Here is a 19,106-nt window from a genome sequence, read left to right on the forward strand (position 1 = left end):
CAAAGCCGGGATTGCTGTAGATTATCTGAATGCGATGAAAGTTGTGTTCTTACTTTGGAGCAGATGCTGGAGATGAACGCACTGCATTATGCGCTGGTAGGTGATGGATGACCTCTAATGGAAGACACCTGGCTTCCGCTGTAATTTCTTTGCAAGGAAACTCTTTCGGAAGGCAAGATAAACTTGATTTCAGATCTGCCCAGCTATTTCTAATGCGTTCTTGTTTGCGTGAGATACTTGTTACATAACCGGCAAAGGAAAGGACAGCGCTCCTCCGTGTTCAGCGCTTGTAAAACGCTTTCTTATGAAAAGTGTTGCACTCGGAAGTGCTCAGTTACAGTTAAAAGGCCATCATCTTGCTCGTAAGCGTGTAATGATTTCCAGATAACTGCAGTACATGCTAGGTACGTCGCAAAAAAGAACAGCATATGACGAAAGTTAAGTGACAAAGAAATAAAAATAAAGAAGACACAATCACGTCTGCTTCTGGCGCTATCCGCCGAAGCGTCCTCTTTTCGACAGATAGTTTCACGCGCCATGAGCGCGTACCATCCAGCCGCGGCTCTTACTCCGGCTGGATAAACGCAAATGGCCGAAGCAGACTCCAGCAAATAATACCCAGTCCTCGTAAACGTAGCCAAGTCCAATTAAAGCCGCCGTGTGTATACGCACAGGTATGCCAAAACTAGAAAGGAGGGGAGAGGGGAGGATAGGCGAGAAGGATGGATGCTCGTTAGGGCTCTCGCATCCAACACGCGATGATTGTGCCATGCATAGGTGGTCCAGAGCAATCCCCTTCTCGTCGGCTCCGGCCAAAGTCTTTACGGCCGGGACTCACGCTCATTGTTCCCTCGCCCTTGTTACCTGCTGCTGTCGTCGTTGGAGCAGCCCTTCGGAAACGGACTACGGCTCCCCCAAGCGTCGGCAAGGTTCCCTTCCCTACAATGCACTCCGCGCGGTCGGTCCCCGGTGGCCAACGATGCTATCTCGCGCGCGAACAACATACGATACCACGGCGGGCTCGGAGAGTAATTGAACATTTTCGGCCGCATCTTCTATCGGACTCGCATCGAGTCACGCACTACTCCTGGCACCCTCGCCGGTTATCGGCTCGAAGGCCTACCTGGCACGACTTCCCGCCGCCAGGCAGCCTCTCTCCCTTGTCCACCTCTCCAAATGTGCCCGGCACCACGGGTGCTCAAGCGCGCGCGCGCGGTCGGTCGTTCATACACCTCGGGACGCAGCGGCGACGGCAGCACCGTATCTTCGGCCAGCAGCAAGCGCTCTTTGTGCTGAGCGCATTAAATTTCCAAACGAGTTCATTCGCCGTCACCCGCTGGCTTGCTTCCTTGCTTGCTCTTCGAGCATCGCTGCACACTCGCTTCATTGAACGGGCATGCGTGAGCGACTCTTGTATTCGCAACCAACCCCTCCTCCTCCCCTTCCACCACAGGGTCCTCCCTTCTGCCTGGCCAGGGCCTTGTTTACCGGCAGTTTTATTTCTTCTTGTCATTTGTTTCAAGGCTTCTCCGCGCGCCTCTTACGAAAGATTCCGACTGCTCTGCTTCCATCATTGGAGACCGGCTGTGCACGCCATATCTTCCAGTAGCTCCTCTTGATCACGAGGCTGGCCTGCTGTATCGACGGGGTAACGCTTCGCGCCAGGCAGAAAATAATCATAAGGCCACTCGCAGTCTATGATTTCGCTCGACTTTGTGTGTCTGCTTTTTGTTCAGTCGTAGTAACAAGTTCGTTTTTGTTTTATCTTTTTTGTGTGCGTGTGTTTTTGCTTTTTTTTTTTCTCTCTGGAGCTGACGGCTATCGCGAGCCCCTGCGTGAGTTCGAAGGCATCTTTTTAACACGCTCGGCGAGAACAGCATATAAACTTGGAACGCGTTGCGGTGGGGCTCCGCTATTGCGGCTTGTTATACTGCCGCAGCGTACGAAAAATGGGAGCGAACAGTAATATTGGAGTAGGGCACGCCCGACATATCGGTATTATATCATACACTTTGGTCGCGAAGACAAAACGCGGGCGTACAAGTGAACTTCAGAACTGTGGTTCGTGCGAAGTGCGCGCTCTGTTTAAATTAATAAGACGTCTTTATTGTATGCAACCCAGCTGCCCTATGCACGAGACGGCTCGAACTTTGTTCGTTTTTTTTTTTCGTTTTTTTTTTTTACTATTTCCCGTCTCTGAATCTTAACGAAAAACGATAACTGCGCGTTCATCCCCGGAGAACTTGGTATATACACCGTAGCAAGAATGCACCATCGCCGATTTTCCCAACGCGGTTATCATAGTCTCTACAGCAAAGATAGCTGCATGATATCTCAGTCGAAGCTATCTTCTTGTGCTCACACTTCTTCCTCTTTCACATTTCCACCTTAGTAAGATGAAGACCAACTTCTAACCTAACTTAATTAGCAACTATGAACTGTAGCTATTGCGAAGTGCCAGTCCGCGAATCGTAGCCCAGTCGCACCAAATAAGGGGGCTTTCAGGCTTCGATGAGTTTGGCTTCATTGATAAGAGAAATGACCGGAACATTCGCTACACATAGCAAACAAACCAAGCCTAAGTAGTAAAACAATCGCTCATACCAAAGGGTGCGCGACATGTTCGGGGTAAAGCTCCCAGGTAGAAATCCTCTGGTTGCCGTTCCTCTCTCTCGAGTAGTTTAAGTGCACAATCAAGCTCTCAGTATAGGAGTGTAGGCTTCTCGGCTCATTGCAGGAAGCCAATCAGGCGCGCGAACTTAACTGTGGCCAACAGCAAGTCACACCGCATGGAGATGAAATCATTCAGAGTATCGGGTGCTGGTTCCAGATATTGGCACGCGAGAAATCTGTGAAGCCGGCTACGCGACACCTTCCCTCTGTGAAAAAAAAAAAAAAAAAGTATTCCACTCGATCACAATTTCGTCTATACTAAACTAACGCACAGTGTAAAGAAAACCACTCATTACAAAGTACAACGCCCCGCCGGGATGGTGCAGTGGTAAGACGTCTGACTACTGTGCAGGGGTACCCGGGTTCGAACCCGACCTCGGCGGCTGCGTTTCGATCGAGGCGAAACGAAGTGGCGTCCGTGGTCTGTGCGATGTCAGTGCATGTTAAAGAATCCCAGGTGGTTGAAATTTCCGGAGACCTCCACTACGGCGTCTCTCATAGCCTTAGTCGCTTTGGGACGTTAAACCCCACCAACCAAACCATTACAATGTACAAAGGGGGTTATAAGTCCGTTGTTAATTACTGAACAAGAATACGCGCAACAAGTCAGTGCAACATTCGTATAACAATAACACATCAAGGCACGAAAGCACAAATAATTAGATGGCATGGTAATGTAAACCGCGGACAAGAAGATGGGAGAGAATCGGGAGGTTCCTGTCCGAATCTTCTTGCGCGTGCAAGAAGTTGGCTACTTTATAAACCCCGAAACCTTTGAATTTGCGTCCCAATTAATTATTTCACAGTAGTTAACAACTTATGGCCGCATGCTGCCCCATTTGTACCCAAAGTAGGTATAAAGCTCCGCTTTAACCAAGCCCTTCATGGCTGCTTTGAGGCCTAGGAGAAGCATGTTTTGACTGCATTCAGTGGTACCGTGGGTTGATTTCCGAGCATTAATTGGCAGCTCCTGCTAAGGTGGTGCAGCGCTGGTTACAACCTGCCAGCCAGAAGCATATGCGCATGACTTTTCTCTCACAACACCGACTACGCCAACTCCAGATTTTCATGGAAAACGATGTGTTTGCCCCGCCGCGGTGGTGCAGTTGTAAGACGCCCGACTACTGTGCCGGAGTACCCGGGTTCGATCCCGACCGCGGCGGCTGCGTTTCGATGGAGGCGAAACGAAGTGGCGTCCGTGTGCTGTGCGATGTCAGCGCACGTTGAAGATCCCCAGATGATCAAAATTACTCCGTAGCCCTCCTCTACGGCTCCTTTTTTCTCACTTTCGCTGCCACCTTTCTCTCTTCCCTTACGGCGCGATTCAGGTGTCCACATGGTTCACAGGAAGGGAACAGCACAGTAATGATTGGTTCACAGGAAGGGAAAGGCGCAGTATCTGTCACACTTGTGTCTGTGGACACCTGAACCGCGCCGTAAGGGAAGGGAGGAAGATGGGAGTTAAAGTGGAAAGAGAGAAAGAGGAGCCGTAGAGGAGGGCTACGGAGTAATTTCGACAACCTGGGGATCTTTAACGTGCGCTGACATCGTACAGCACACGAAGAGGCGTCCGTGTGCTGTACGATGTCAGCGCACGTTAAAGATCCCCAGGTGGTCGAAATTACTCCGTAGCCCTCCTCTACTGCTCCTCTTTCTCTCTTTCCACTTTAACTCCCATCTTCCTCCCTTCCCTTACGGCGCGGTTCAGGTGTCCACAGACACAAGTGTGACAGATACTGCGCCTTTCCCTTCCTGTGAACCAATCATTACTGTGCTGTTCCCTTCCTGTGAACCAATTATTATTTGGCTTGGTTTGGTTTTGGGGTTTAATGCCCCAAGCGACTCAGGCTATGAGAGACGCCGTAGTGGAAGACTCCGGAAATTTCGACCACCGGGGTTCTTTAACGTGCACTGACATCGCACAGCACACGGGCGCCTAGCTTTTCGCCTCCATCGAAAAGCGGCCGCCGAGGCCGGGATTGTTATTATCATTAACGGTGCCCGTAACTCTGTCGGATTAATATCGCAAGCATAAAAAAATGCCACTGCAGTCAAAGCCTAATGTGACACACTCAAAATGTTCACATAGACACTCGGGCGCAAAAAAAAAAAAAAAAAAAAACTGTCAGCGCGTATCGCAGCAACAGGTAACTCAATCCACACTTTTGTACGGCTGTAGCGGGCCTCAGTTTCACTGTCGTAACCCGTCGTCACTGCGTTGGGATCGATGTGATTACCTTTGTGACTACACAGCATGAAATGATGACTAAGTGACGAAGTAACGGAAGCTTCAGATCCCTTTTTTTTCCTGCACCTGCTCTTAATCGACTTCGTGGCAAGAATCCTGTGCGCAAGCTCATGAACACCATCACCGTAATGTTCACTTTTTGCTGACTCTTCATCAACGTCCTCATTGCGACTCAGACGGAAGTGGCAGTGCATCAGACGAACGACGTCGACGACGTCGCGTCTGCTGCTGGTGCTAAGGACCACATCCCATTTATGGGGCACCCGTCGAACTAGACGCAATGGCTCGTAGATTACGTCTGCAGTGTAGCAGTTGGTGGTTCTCCTTTTCGATCGAGAAGGCGTCCACAGGTGCCGTCTCCCGGATAGGAAAACGTATCGCGCTGTCTGGATTCGTATGCTTTTTTTGCTTTTGGTGCTGTTTTTCGCGTTGTATACGACCAGCTTTCGTTCCTGGCGAATATGTATTACAACTTTGTGAGTATCCATTCCGACGTCTTCAGTTTGTATGTATCCCAGGGCCACGTCAACCAGAAGTTTTGGCTCGCGTCCATGGAGAACGACAAAAGCCCGTTTCACACGCTGCGACGCGCACGGCAAAATTCGGCCGGTCACACTGTCGTTGCGACGGCAATCGCAGCAGCCCGTTTCACATGCTTGACAGCGCCCTGCGATTTATGTCGGTGCGACGCCAACGGCCGATGATCCCGAATAAATTATTTTCAGAATATATGTCAAATATGATGTATTGTGTCTATTTTATTGTATGATATCTTAATTTATATATAACCTACATTTAGGCAAGAAACTATTTTCAAAACTTTCGTCGGCTTCGACGGCTTCCGCTCCGTCGTTTCCTTTAACTTATGGTTCGGAATCCTATTGGCTGACGGCTGGCCTCGTCGCAGCGGTCGCACCGGCCGTGCGGCAATGCAGTGAACTCGTTGGAAGCCCGTCGCAGTGGCTCTGCGACGAGAGCGGCAAGCATTTCTGTCGCTGTACGGCTGAAATCGCACTCTGCTGCGGCAAGAATCGCATCATGTGATACGGGCTAAATAGAGGGAAACGTATCGTCTCGCTCTGACACGAATAGAAAAAAAAAAAAACAAAAAAAACGTAGGAATTTGTCCAAGTGCCGGTAATGAAAGGAGACATAGTTCCTGAGCATGTAGGTTAGCTTAAGGCTAAAGCGTTCGCACAAGCGCGATTTTGGGTGCCTGGTACGCTGGTAAAGGCGTGATCAGTACCCATGGTTGTAAATATATCCTTAATTAAGCGGTTGCTAATGATGCGGTCCGGTGCTCCGTAGCTTCAGCAGATGAGGCCGCCGGTGACGCTACTGTTTAAACCCACTTCGTATCAAAACCTGTCTCAACTTATCTGGCTCGAAATGACGCAGAACTCGCGCATGCGGTCAGTTTGTCTTTGAGCGCTTGTAAGCTGCCTTTCCTGCCATGTCCTACTCAAAAGCAATAATTCTTCTTGACAAGTTAGTCAAAGGTTCGGAAATTTGGATCTCCGTTAATAACCGCAGATGCCTCTAAGTGGCTTTAAACTCCTCAGTCTTGTTTTCTGAGCTGAGAGCATCTCAACCCCGGCCGTTATCTCCGGCCAAGTCTAATGTTCTCGCTACTCCTCATGTGGCTCAGATATATCTAATTTCTTGATGTGAGGAGTTGCATTTCTTAGGCTTCAAACGCAAGTTGGCTTCATCGAGGGCACACAAAACTTTATCCGAGTCCTCCATAGGTGCGTTTTATTTTCGAGAAAACGGCAATGTCATCCGTGTATAAGATAGACACATCCTCCATATAATACCGTTTGAAATTTTATTGATCACTCCCTTTAATTTGGAGGGAGTATTACAAAAGCCCGAAGGGACAACATTGAAGTCATATAGATAGGACCCGCATGCAAATACTGTCGTCGAGTTGTCCCCTTCGCGGGCTTCAACCTGCTAATAATCTAAGGTGAGGTCGGCCGACTTGAAAAATATGGACGCTTAGAACGCATAGAAAACGTAGATCCATGGCAGTAAGTGTGCGTTTCTCTTGGGAACCGCGTTTAGACTTCTGAAATCAACGTAAAAACGCCAATCTTCATCTCCCTGCAGATTTTCCTCGAGAACGACAGGCGATGACCATGGGCTATGCGCCTCTCTGATTAGTCCGTCACAAATCATTTCTCATACATGGGTCTCAATGACTTCTCTTTCGAAAGGTGAGTGCCGAGGCAGTTGCTGATGAGTGGGCAGTGTCTATATATAGCAGGCTTCGTTACCTAAGTTGAATCGGATTGTGCATGCCGATTAACAGGTGACGGTACTTATGGGTGAGCGACAGGAACTTGCTTTTCTCTAAAGCCATGAGAGGTGGCCAACTGTGGAAGTCGAAGTCCTCTGTCGCGAATGAGTCGTGGCACGGCGAGTGCGAGCTTCGTCTCATGGAGCAATGTAGCCCAGCGGATCTTCTTGGTGCGATGAACCACTATCGAGCAGTCAAGATTAGCAACATACGAACGATTCCGCTTCCACCGATCACATTCAAGAATGTCCGCGCCACCTGCAGGTCATTCATTGACTTTCGTTCGGCTCGACGAGGGGTATTCCATCTCACGGAACCAGTACCTTCAGAATGGCTTCCGTACGATGCTTAATGCGAACTTTCTCCTGAGTTCGGGCCGTAACCTTGTTTTCCTGTTGTTGCGCACCTGCAGGGACAGGACACATTTGAGTTCTTTCCGGTCGACTTCACTGAGCAAGATTTGCAGTTCGGCAAAATATACGCCCACTCAGCAACTCGTGAGGGTTGTCCTTGAGGAAACTCAATATTATGCTAAGTCTGATTGATCTGAATTGAAGGAATTCAGCTGGTCCCATGGGTGTCCGCATAATTCCTTTCATAAAGGCGGTGAGTTCACTTTGTTTCACTTGGGAACAAATTTTATCCCTGAAACCACAAGAAATTGTTTACTGAAGCTCCTGTATCAATCTGTCCGGACTGGGACTGTGATTAGCTGGGTGTGGCACAGCTCTAACATGGATAGTTTTTGCTGACCTCGACCAGTGACCAACTATTCGTTTCATGAGTTGGAAGCTTGCTCCCCGTACTTTATCTATTTGCTCGCTTTCTTCGTCTATGCATAGATGGCGGAAGCTTCGTCATATGAGGCTGTTTCTGTACAACGCGGTCGTCCGTCCTCGGCACATGACTTTCACTGGGACTATAGCGCCCAGCACAAAATTGTTCTTCAGCCTTGTTTAAGCGCCCTGGTAAGGATTCCGAAGACGTAGCAATCTCCTTAACTTTTCCCTACCTGCGAGCCCGTGTTCCTGAAGGTGGATCAGATTCATACAGGTGGTCAGTACCAGTACGTGGGTTTGACCAGTCACAAGCAAAATCAGAGGACCAGGTTCGATGTAACACCTCCGGATGCTGCAGGGACGGATCAACCCCAAGCGGCATCCATTGTGGTGTTCGCCTGGATCAGAAACACCCTAGCACCAAGCCCCATCATTGGGGCCTGACTAGGGCGTTGGAGGATCGCCAAGTCAGCGCAAATGGTTGGGTCGGAGATAATTGTTTTCTCAGTAGGCGCAGGTTGGAGGTCTCAGACTAGATAATGCAACAAGTCTTCTTTCGGCATCTTGGAGTCGACCCTAGGTAACAGCTGTGGCTTATCATATTGCCGCGAACCATTCAAAGCTCCATTTGTTTGTTTTTTTAGCAGTCGCCGGCATGTGGCCTTTCCACTGTTATTGTAGTGCGTGGATCGAATGTGTATTCTTTGTTTGTTCATAATCGTAGTCGCGAAACGCGGCTTTATCATTTCCTTTGTTGCGGAAGATGCTTCGAGATGTGTCTCCATACGCTCGCTTGTGTTTCTGCAATATTCCAGGTTGTGCTAGTCACCGTTTGCGGCTTACGTAGATGTTCTTCGCTGGCATGAAATTGAGCGCTGACGGGTGAAACGGGCAATTCTTTGTTCGATGACCGACGAGCACATTTAGTGCTATCGCCACCGCCGAGTTGCTCAATTCTTTTGAGGGCGCAAGTCAGCCCAATAAAGAGTTGATTTCAGTATTATTACGCCTAACGTTTGTTTTGCGCCTGCGGCCTTGTCACTACCACAGTGACAATATAAATATTGCTCACAAGTTTCCGAGGGTAGCTGCATGCGCTTCTTTAGTCGGGAATATGCGATTTCCGCACGTGGTGAATGCTGAAGCAGGTCTCAAGCCTTATCAGTGCCGTTTTTCCACGAACCTGATGCATAGATGAGCATTTGCGTCGAGTGCATTTCGTTGGCGTCGTCTTCAGGCGCAAGAGAAAGCAAAATACAGAAATTTAACCTTGATGTCGTTGTTCCGAGAATTAAATGATGTAAAGTGTTTGTCATGTGTCATTCATCCCTCCATGGACTCTTCCCGAGTTCCTATCAGAAATAGTTGCGGTGACCAATGATCTCATTCGAAAGCCCGTCATTGTAGCCAGGTCGGCCAACGCTGCCATGCCTGAGATTGAAGTGCATGCTTAGCTGGGCAGTGTCGTCGCTACCCCGCATCTGAGCCACTATGTTTATAACGAAGTGTCTTTCTGCACATTGTGGCTCCGTCGCATCGAAATGGACCGACAGGCTTTGATGAGTAGCATTAATTTGACTTGGTTCATTGGCTAGTTAATCGAAAAATTTGTTAAACTGAGCAAAAGCAAAGGTAAAACAATCAGTCCTATCAAGCGGCGCGCGGGGTATTTGCAGCATATCTCGCGTGTAGAACCTTGATGACGGTCGTTCCCCTCTCCAGCCCTTTACAACAAAGAAAACAACAAAGCCCATCTCATAGGGGTGCGCGCTTCCCGGCTGTTTGAAGGGAGTCAAGAAACAAGTTCAGCAAGCTTGCTCAATGCAGGTGAACAGTCAGTCACACAACTTGAACAAGAAACCATCCCTCGGCTCCAGTGTTGAATCAAAAACTGGCCCCTTTAAGAAAAAAAGTGTCTCAATAGATCCAAATTCTCCCTCTACGAACCTAACGCATGCACAGTGCGAAGACGTTCGCTCAATACAGTGTAAAAGGGGAATTCAGTCGCTGGTCGGGACCGTAAAACAATACTCATACATGTTCTCCAAGTTCGAGTGGCGATACAGAACTCACGCTAGTTCAGGAAGCCCTCTCCAGTTCTCCGATTTTAATAGATTGTTAACCTAGCTCTCTGCCCTGGCATATGGCTGTAGATTATTCGCTGCCAGAATCAGCAGCAAAACGTGATTGTCCTTGCGCAAATCATAACGGCCATCAAGTCAATACACGGAATGAATGTTAAGATATGTGTTAAGATATAGCTATAACTGCATGCACAAGTTGCAACGATGTATACCGCGCCGCCGCCGCTGGCGCTTCATGTTTTTACAAGATTCTTCTATGTTTACCAATATTCGATCAAGTAGCATACATCTGAAAAATATTTGATTCGTATTCAAATAGTTTGGTTTGGTTTGGTTTGTGGGGTTTAACGTCCCAAAGCAACTAAGGCTATGAGAGACGCCGTAGTGGAGAACTCCGGAAATTTCGACCACCTGGGGTTCTTTAACGTGCACTGACATCGCACAGCACGCGGGCGCCTCCATCGCCTCCATCGAAAAGCGACCACCGAGGCCGGGATTCGATCCCGCGTCCTTGGGAACAGTAGTCGAGCACCGTAACCACCCCGCCACCCCGGCGGGTATTCAAATAGGTTCCTTCAATATTGTCAATTCATATTCGACACGAGTTCTCAAATATATTATTCGCATACGTACTTGAACTTAATTTTATCCAGCTAAGCTCTCTAGAGTGGACGCGATGTTGAGTCTGTAGAAATCTCGCGTGCAAAACCATAGAGTCCTACTTATTTATTTATTTATGTTAAAAAGCACCGCTTTGGATCGGCACTACAAAGACAGACAGATATCCGCAATTTTCTTTTTTTTGTGTGTGTTTCTTCGATTCCGCGGGAATGCGTGACGTGTCTCCCGGTAAAGAGAGGCTTCATCCCACGAACAGGATTAACGAAAGTCTAAAATGGTGTTGCAGTAATAAATGCAATAGTGAGAGCTAACTCAGGGGTACACTGCACATCAACATTGTACAGCACACTTGACGTGCAGCGAATGTATCCAGCATGCCATTATATGCACCCCGCCGCGGTTGGCCGGTGTTCCATCTCAATCTCGGCGGCCGCATTTCGACGGAGGCGAAACGCAGACTGCTCGTGTAACTGTGCGACGTCAGTAAATTTTATTGCGAAAGCAATACTACTCCCACTTTCAAGCCTTCGCGTGAGCCGGCCGCAGTTAAGTCTTACTCACGTGACGCTGTGACGTCGCACCCCACGTGACACACGGGCTGGCAGGAGCTGCCAACTTGGATTTCTCGTTTCACATGAGACGGTTATGTCAGAATCAGCCTGCTAGGACCCTGGCATTCACATTACCCCTATAGGCCACTAAGGCACTTTCATATGGGTTGGTTAAAACAGGGCTTTATATGTGGGCTGAGGAAGAAGAAAAAGAGAAGAAGAAGAACGCTCGGTCACCCGCAGGAAATGCTTTCGCTCCATATTTGGTTCAGCAGTGTTGAACCCTTGTAATTTTCTTTAAAAACCACGCATGGTCAAAATTATTGGCAGCCCTCCACCACGGGGTCCCTCATAACCATGTCAAGGGCGGCGCGTTAAGTCCCGCATAAACCATAAACCAACCAAACCAATATACATGCGCGCGTGCCCATAGAGCATGTCGACCTGCATCGCTAATATGCTTTAGTGCTCTGTGTTCCATCCTTTGGCTGCCATCCTTCACGCCAACGTTTCCAGATGGATGAGGTTTAACGTTATTTGAAACTATACACGCATTCTGAAGGGCTGTTCATCAAAGCAAAAGCAGCGCGTTTCAATGTATTAGTATTATTTTCTGCCAAGCTTGATCACGATTTGTCATGCCTTGTGGAGGCGTGTGAACGTGACCTTCTATATAGGCGACGGCAGTTCAATTTAATTTGCTCCCCAGGGGCTATACGGCGTATAAGGTCGCAAGATCGTCCCGCTAAGGGAAACGGAAATACCTCGGACAGCATGTTCAGCGCTCCCTAGCTGTGCAGAAAGCAGAAATAAGGTTCGTGCAACGAATGCCATACAAGAAAAAAATAGAGCCCCGGATGCCGGATCCAACAGGTAGCTTCCTGGCGTGCGCAATTACCTCACCGCCCGTATTAGCCGCCCGCACACTGCTAGCAGGGCGAGCGAAGAGACGATGGATGCCCCCACAAGGGGGAGATCCGATGCTCCCCTTTCTTTTTGTGCTCTTCTCCCGAGTGTTTTTCTTTGTTTCGCTTTCTCCGCTTCGCTTAGTTGTTCACAAAAGGCCGAGCAGAAAAAGATTAGAAAAGCGAAGACGTGAAACAAAAATAAAAGGGCCGCGCACCTTACCGTGAACTCGGCGCAGAGCAACCTCTTCGTTGATGGGCCTCGGCTCTCCACGGCGCGCGCGCGCTCATGGGAGCAGCGCAGCAGCAGGCCCGGAGGTCACGGATCACCGGGTTGGTCCAATTATCTCATTCACTTGCTCCGGACTGCTCGCACAAAGGAACACACTGCCCCCGGGGCAAAGCACGTGTGCTGCTCCTTCCGCTGCGCACACCACCGCCCGAGAAAGGGCAGGAGATATATGAAACCTTGGGGGACGCTGGGACGGCTCCGTATTCTGTGCAAAACGTGGCAGACTGTTCCTTTACTTTTCTCTTTTTTATAATTATTTTCCCTCGTAGTGCTTTTCCGTTTTTCTCACGCCGTGAGAAGGGTGCGTAGGACGGCGCTATGCACCGTGAGTGCGCATGTACGCTAAGGCGTGATCGTCTCGGCCCCTCCGATGCGGGGCTACCGCACTCTGCGCTCGCCAAGTTCCAGAAGCCCATGAGCCGTACGCGCTTCTTGGAACATTACCGGCATAGGCCGCTCTTGACAGCCAAATTCATCACACTTTTGTTTCTCTCCGTCTCTCCTGCCCATGCCATGGTTGGGCTGCCGCTGAAAGCGTGCGCGGATGGCGGGGGAACGCCGCTTGGAGAGAGGAGGATGATTGGAAGGCTTGGCTCTGGGCCTTGGCGCGCCTAGGTCGAACGGTGCTGCCGGTGCTGCGCCTCAATTCGTGCTATTCGATTTCCTTTCTCGACTTCTTTTTTTTTTTACTCATCAGCGTTTAAATGCCTCAAGGACGTGGCTGTCACTAGCGGTTAGTCCCCGGGAAGGAGAGGTTTCATTGCGGCGCTAAGTTCTTTTATCTTCTTTTTTTTCTGGAGTCATGAATAAGAAAATGGGTTTTCAGCTGTCCAGAATAGATCTCTTGGACTCGGCGCAGAAGGACAACGCAAAGTAACGCGACATCAGCGGGTTGGTCAACAGAGGAAACAGCCTCCTTTTGGGGACATTTTGAGTCCAAGACGACGTACCGTAAGAACGAGAATCAGCGAGGCATGACGGTGCAAATGAAATTTAACTATCAAATAGCGATGAAAGGTTTAAATAGAATACAGGTTTATGTCAGCTAAGTTGAAACATTCAATCGTATTGCCTTTTCCGGTTACCTTAAAGTGTTTAAGCAGCAAAGAACAAATGTATTGAGGAAGGCAAATAGAACGCTTTTTTTTTTTATTCGCCCTATTTAAACTCATGAGAGGAAAAACGAGAATAAGCACCCCTAACAATCATTCCAAGCAAACAGTAATGTAACCTAATGTAAGAAATTAGCGCTAATTAACTGCTTGACGCCACCGTTGTTTCACTGCGTAAATTGCCCGGGTTGCTGACACGTGTATTTCCCTTTAGTCTTTAAGTCCAATATTCTAGCTATACAGATCCATTTCAATTTGTCGTCAGTTTTCCTTTAAGGGCTCTCTCGTAAATTTTGGCTCGTAAAGCTATTATCCTGCCACTATGCTCACTTACCACGTCAGGGAATGAGCGCCAATGTAATCAACCAGTTCTTGGGAAAAGGCAACAAAGAAATGGTAGGGTTTTAACAGGGTTAAACAGGGCAGGACGTGGATAGCTTTTGCGAAAAGCGAATGACGATGTGTCAATGCGCCGCGCGACAGTGTATCGCAGTTAAACCGCGGGCCAATCGGCTATGGTTTCGCACGCGGGAATTCCTGGTTCCGTATGACGGCGCTCCGACGGTCTCTTTTCCCATTTAAAGCTCGTAGCTTAAGTCAAGAAACCGCCGTTGCGGCGACAACTAAGCTGGGCCACAAGATCATTGCAAAATGGCTTGCTTGTGGTCGGAATGCTATAGGTGAGTGCTTTCGCAATAACATATCATTGTGAAATGTTGCGGGAAACAGCGTTTAATAATAATAACAACAGTATTTGATTTTGTCCGAATATGTACGGCACCACGCTCTTTTAGGCAGAACACTTTCCACCCTTTGCGTGTGGTTTCATTTTCTGTAGGAACATCAAAACATACAAGCAGTCACCAATTCTCTACTGGAGACAAGTGGCAAATCTATAGCATCCGGTCAAAATCAACTCGATCGATACCTTGCCAGTTTCTCCGTCACTTTCGAAAGTAGCACGCTGCACACATAAGGGGCCACGGAACACGTGCTTCCATTTCGGCGTCGATTTCAAACGGACAGTTCCCGCGACCTGTCTGGTGTATAGGCGACGCATGCGCACGGCAGCGCATGCAGCTTCCATACTACCAGCAGGTTTTCTTCCGCAACCGGCAGGCGTAACGACAGCGTCTATACGGGGGACCCCGCGATAGTATCGGCGCGGATGGTGCACCATATGGCCAACGGCGGTAGCGAACTGTATAAGAGGTGGTATTTTCTTTCTGCCTGCGCACCAGGTCCAGGTCGTGCTCGAATCGCCCGCGCAGTTCACAACACTCGCTCGTTTTGGCCCCAGCGACCGTCTGTCGACACTCGGCGGCTGAGATGCTATCGGTCGGTCGCATTGCCGATTCGGGCGGCCATAATCGGGGGCTTCTTTGGAGTTGCGCGGCGTATATAAGCAGAGCGCGCCTGCGGCTCGATCTCGTGTGTGTCACATTCTGTCCCTCCCTGACTGCTGGCTTCATTAATCACAATTATCATCCCGGTGAATTCTCAATCGTCTCGAGCGGAGATGCGGGTCTGGCCACTTTTGAAACCCGCCACGGGGTATGCCTTTCCATCATGCGCGAGGAGCTGTACCAAACGTTATCGCGCTGAGGAATATAAATCGCTAAAATCCTGCCTACGCTTCGAGCAGCTTGCTTTTATCGCTTTTTGATTTCATTTAGTGCGAGCGTCGTGGCAAGTTTCCGTCGTATGCTGGTTCCTGAGTGAGTCGTACGCTCTAAATAATCCAGATGTTTGCTTTTCTGAGGAGTCAAGAATGTTTCAAGGCAGATTAATGAGCGCAACAGGCCTCGATTAATTATCAGTGCGCTTATAGAGCCACTACAAACATTGCGCTCTGTGGGCATAGATTTTTATTTCTGCGCTTGCATGCTCATGAGTATCATCGCCTCCACCTTTCAGGCAGCAATTCTGACAACATATGTGTCCGAAGTAAGAGATATATTATCTAGGGGAATCCTTTAACCAGAAGTGAGCGATGAAAGAGCAAGCGGACTCTGCTACGATTAGCGAGCGTTTTTGCTTCGTAAAGCTTCCTACCACCTTGTCAACCGGTCAGATGAGAACACACTGATATACAACTAAGAGTGGCAGTTAATTTCAATCCCTTCTAGTCTCAAAGAGATCGAGTATAATGTTAAGCTTGACTACGCACGCTCACTCGTTCGTGGCCTTATTTTCTGCCGCTCATTGATTCACCGCCTGCAGTTCGTTAGTTCATTCTTCTACTTAGTGTAGCGTGGTAAGTTCGTTAACTTGCCGCGACGACCAGAATGCGAGAAAACGCAGAAGCGTTCTTAAAATAAGGTTTATTTTGATGTTGGCTCGAAGGAGCCCAAAGTAAGAAGTTTGGGAAGGTTTGAGCATGGGTTAACCAATGGTCAAGAGAAAGCGGTGCGGCGTTTTGGTTGTGCAGCGAGTTTAACCTGCTTTAAATAATCAGCCTCTAGCCTCGATGCATTTTCTTCTGGAGTTTCAGGAGCTCGTGCCATCTTCTGCGTCTCATGTTTTATTTTAAGCTTTTCTTGTTACATTGCAATATCTTCGAAATCTATAAACTCCGAATGAGGGTCTCGCTTGACGCTCTAGCGTTCAGATACTGTCACGGAGCTTGAAAAAATGTTCAATATCTTTACTTCAGGGCACACAATTAGGTTTATATACTCCGTTGCGTTCAAATTTTTATACAAAAGAGATCAAATCTGGTGTCATAACAGGATCCTTTAGCGATGTCGCACGACGAAAGACATGAAAGTATAGTAGGAGAAGGAGAACTGCCACGGAGGTATACACCTGTTGCGCCTACCGTCCTCCTATCTAGCCGCTTTGGTGGCACAACAACGGCTGGCATCACCGTTGCTATGACGACAAGGCACGGAGGCATCACACAAACTCGAGGAGAAGGATGCGTAACTAAGTGTTTTCCCTTTAAGATAATTTGGATATCTCATCTTATTTTTAGTTCTGATTGACAGTTACGCTAGCGCCTTTCCTTCTCGTCCACGCTTAAGGGACAGGCCACAGTTGGATAACGTAACCAAACACGCAGCATCCTCACTTCTCAGAAGGAGGAATATGGCAGTGCTCTTGTTACGACCAAGCATCCGCATTTGCGCGCTCTATTGTTCGCCTGTGGGCATGGAAAAGTTTTGTGAATATGTGGTGATGGTCCATTGGCTCTAAGTGAGCCTGTTTCCAGGAATCCTGTTTTGTAAGCATGTTTTGCTTTGTGGACAACCTGCAAATGCCAAATTGGCCCTGTCAAGAGAACGTCTGGAAAAACACAAAGAAACGTCCCCCTGCGGGAAATAGCAGGAAGTGCTTTCTTTTGTTCACCCTTCCAGTCGAGAAGTGCTATCCTCCAGTGATGAATGCCTCCTATCCAAAGGAGACGACAGAGTGACATGTCCGCTGACGTGCAGGACAAGAGAAGAGCATGACTCATACGGCCATTAAGTGATTTCCCGGGAATGCAGGAAAGATTTGCAATTGTCGAAAAGGGACCATGTTGGGAGCCCTATGCGGCGCCACGTGCACTCGGGTTTCTGAGAAGTAAAACCCCCAGAACCAGCCTGTGGTTTCTTTGCTGAAGAATAGAAATGTACCTCCTCTCCTCGCCGTTCCCAAGCTTTTCCCGCCAACAAGTGATCACGCCCAACGAATGAATGCCGGACCAGTCAGTGCTTCAGACCATCAGTGCAGTGATGTGTTCGATTGGATGCCGATACCTGAGGGGCGTGCCCTGGATTTGGTTGGTCAGCATCTTCAGAGAGGGGCTGGACATAGGGGGTTTTTAAGGACGCTGCAGAGCACGAAATGTCGCTCTGGGCCCTGGGTAAACGGCTCATCCAGTCGCTTCTCGCTATGAACTTTTAACGCTTGCCATTTTGCTGATGTACCCTTCTTTTTCGTGTAAATATTGTAAATAAGTTTTCTCAAAGTGCCATTAAACCTGCTTGTACATATTTCACCAACTTAGAAGATTCAGTCCTTCTTCAACCCCGAGTCTCTGCACGCTACCAAGTGAAGGCCGGGTCGACGTAGCCCCAGCGTCACGACAACTGGTGACCAGCGTTGGGATCTGAATCTACAAGCCACAACATCTGGTGATTGGAGGTGGATCTGAAGCTACAAGCCACAACACCTTGTGATCGGAGGTGGCATCTCAAGCAACAAGCAGGAGCAACAATCGGCCAACAAGAGGGCAGCTCGGAACATCGATCGCATGTGTGGGTGAGTGCTTGGCTTTTCTTCTGATGTGGACCAGGTTCTAGAACAGGGTTAGATTTTAGAACTGGTAAAGAGAGTGTGGAAACGCCTTTAGGTTTGGTAGTTTGCACTGTTGTTTTGGAAGTAGCCGACACTCGGAGCGATCATGGACCTACAAAAGCTGCAGAAACCGGAACTGTTGCAATTGTGTGAGGAATTGGGAATTGATACAAGTGGTTTGGCACGAAAACCTTTGATTATAAAGGCAATCACAGATTTGGGAGCCGATGATGAGGAGCTCAGTGAAGCATGGAACCTCATCGGTCAAAAAAAGGAACAGCTCAGACAGCAGAAGGAGCGGGAAAAAGAGCAGAAAGAGCGGGAAAAAGAGGAAAAGAGGCGTGAGCGTGAACTTGAGAGGGAAAAAGAGGAAAGGGAGCGCGAACGTGAGTGGGAAAAAGAGGAAAAGAAGCGTGAAAGAGAAGCAAAAAAGCTGGACCAAGAAATTGAGCTCCGGAAATTAGAACTAGAGTTGAGCAAGAGGTCGGGCAATTGTCCCCAGCTAGCGGTACCTCTTCTCAACAAGGAGGCAGATTTCAAGATGTCAAAGTACATGCAGCCATATGTGATATCAGGGGATATCGGTCTGTATCTGGCTAACTTTGAGCGAACCTGCGAAAAACTGTCCTTCCAGCGAGACACTTGGTCTCAGAGATTATTGACGGTTCTGCCCTGCGAGGCAGCGGAGGTTGTCGCGCGGCTAAGCAAGGAGGACGCGGACAACTACGAGAAGGTCAAAGCTTGCCTTCTGAGAAAGTATAGGCTTAGCGCCGAGGCGTTCAGACAACGTTTTCGGAAAGCTACTAAGTCCAGGGACGAGAGTTACCCTGAATTCCTGTACAATTTAAGAGTTAATTTGGGCGAGTGGCTAAAGAGCACAGATTCCTACAGTGATAGGGACGCTGTAGTCGAGCAAATTCTTTTGGAGCAGTTTTATAACTGCCTCCCAGAAAAAGAAAGAAATTGGTTACAGGACCGAGGCGAAATTAAGTCGGCAACTGAAGCTGCCGAACTTATTGAGGAGTATGCTTCGCGCCGACAATTCAGCAACCCAGCAGTGGATAGGCCCCGCAATCCCAAGTTCAGTATGAAAAACCGTCAGGAAAGGCACTTTGCTAGAGTTGGAAACGAAGAAATGAAGGTTTCTTCAGGCAAATTCCCTAGAAAGGACGGCAGTGAGAAAAGTGGGGAAGTGACCAACGTGCAGAACACAAAGAATAAGCTTGAGGCTAGGAAGCCGCTCACATGCTTTAGG

The sequence above is a fragment of the Amblyomma maculatum genome, chromosome 6, assembly GCF_055883805.1.
Source record: "Amblyomma maculatum isolate TAMU_Amacu chromosome 6, ASM5588380v1, whole genome shotgun sequence".
In the NCBI taxonomy this organism is placed as follows: Eukaryota; Metazoa; Arthropoda; class Arachnida; order Ixodida; family Ixodidae; genus Amblyomma; species Amblyomma maculatum.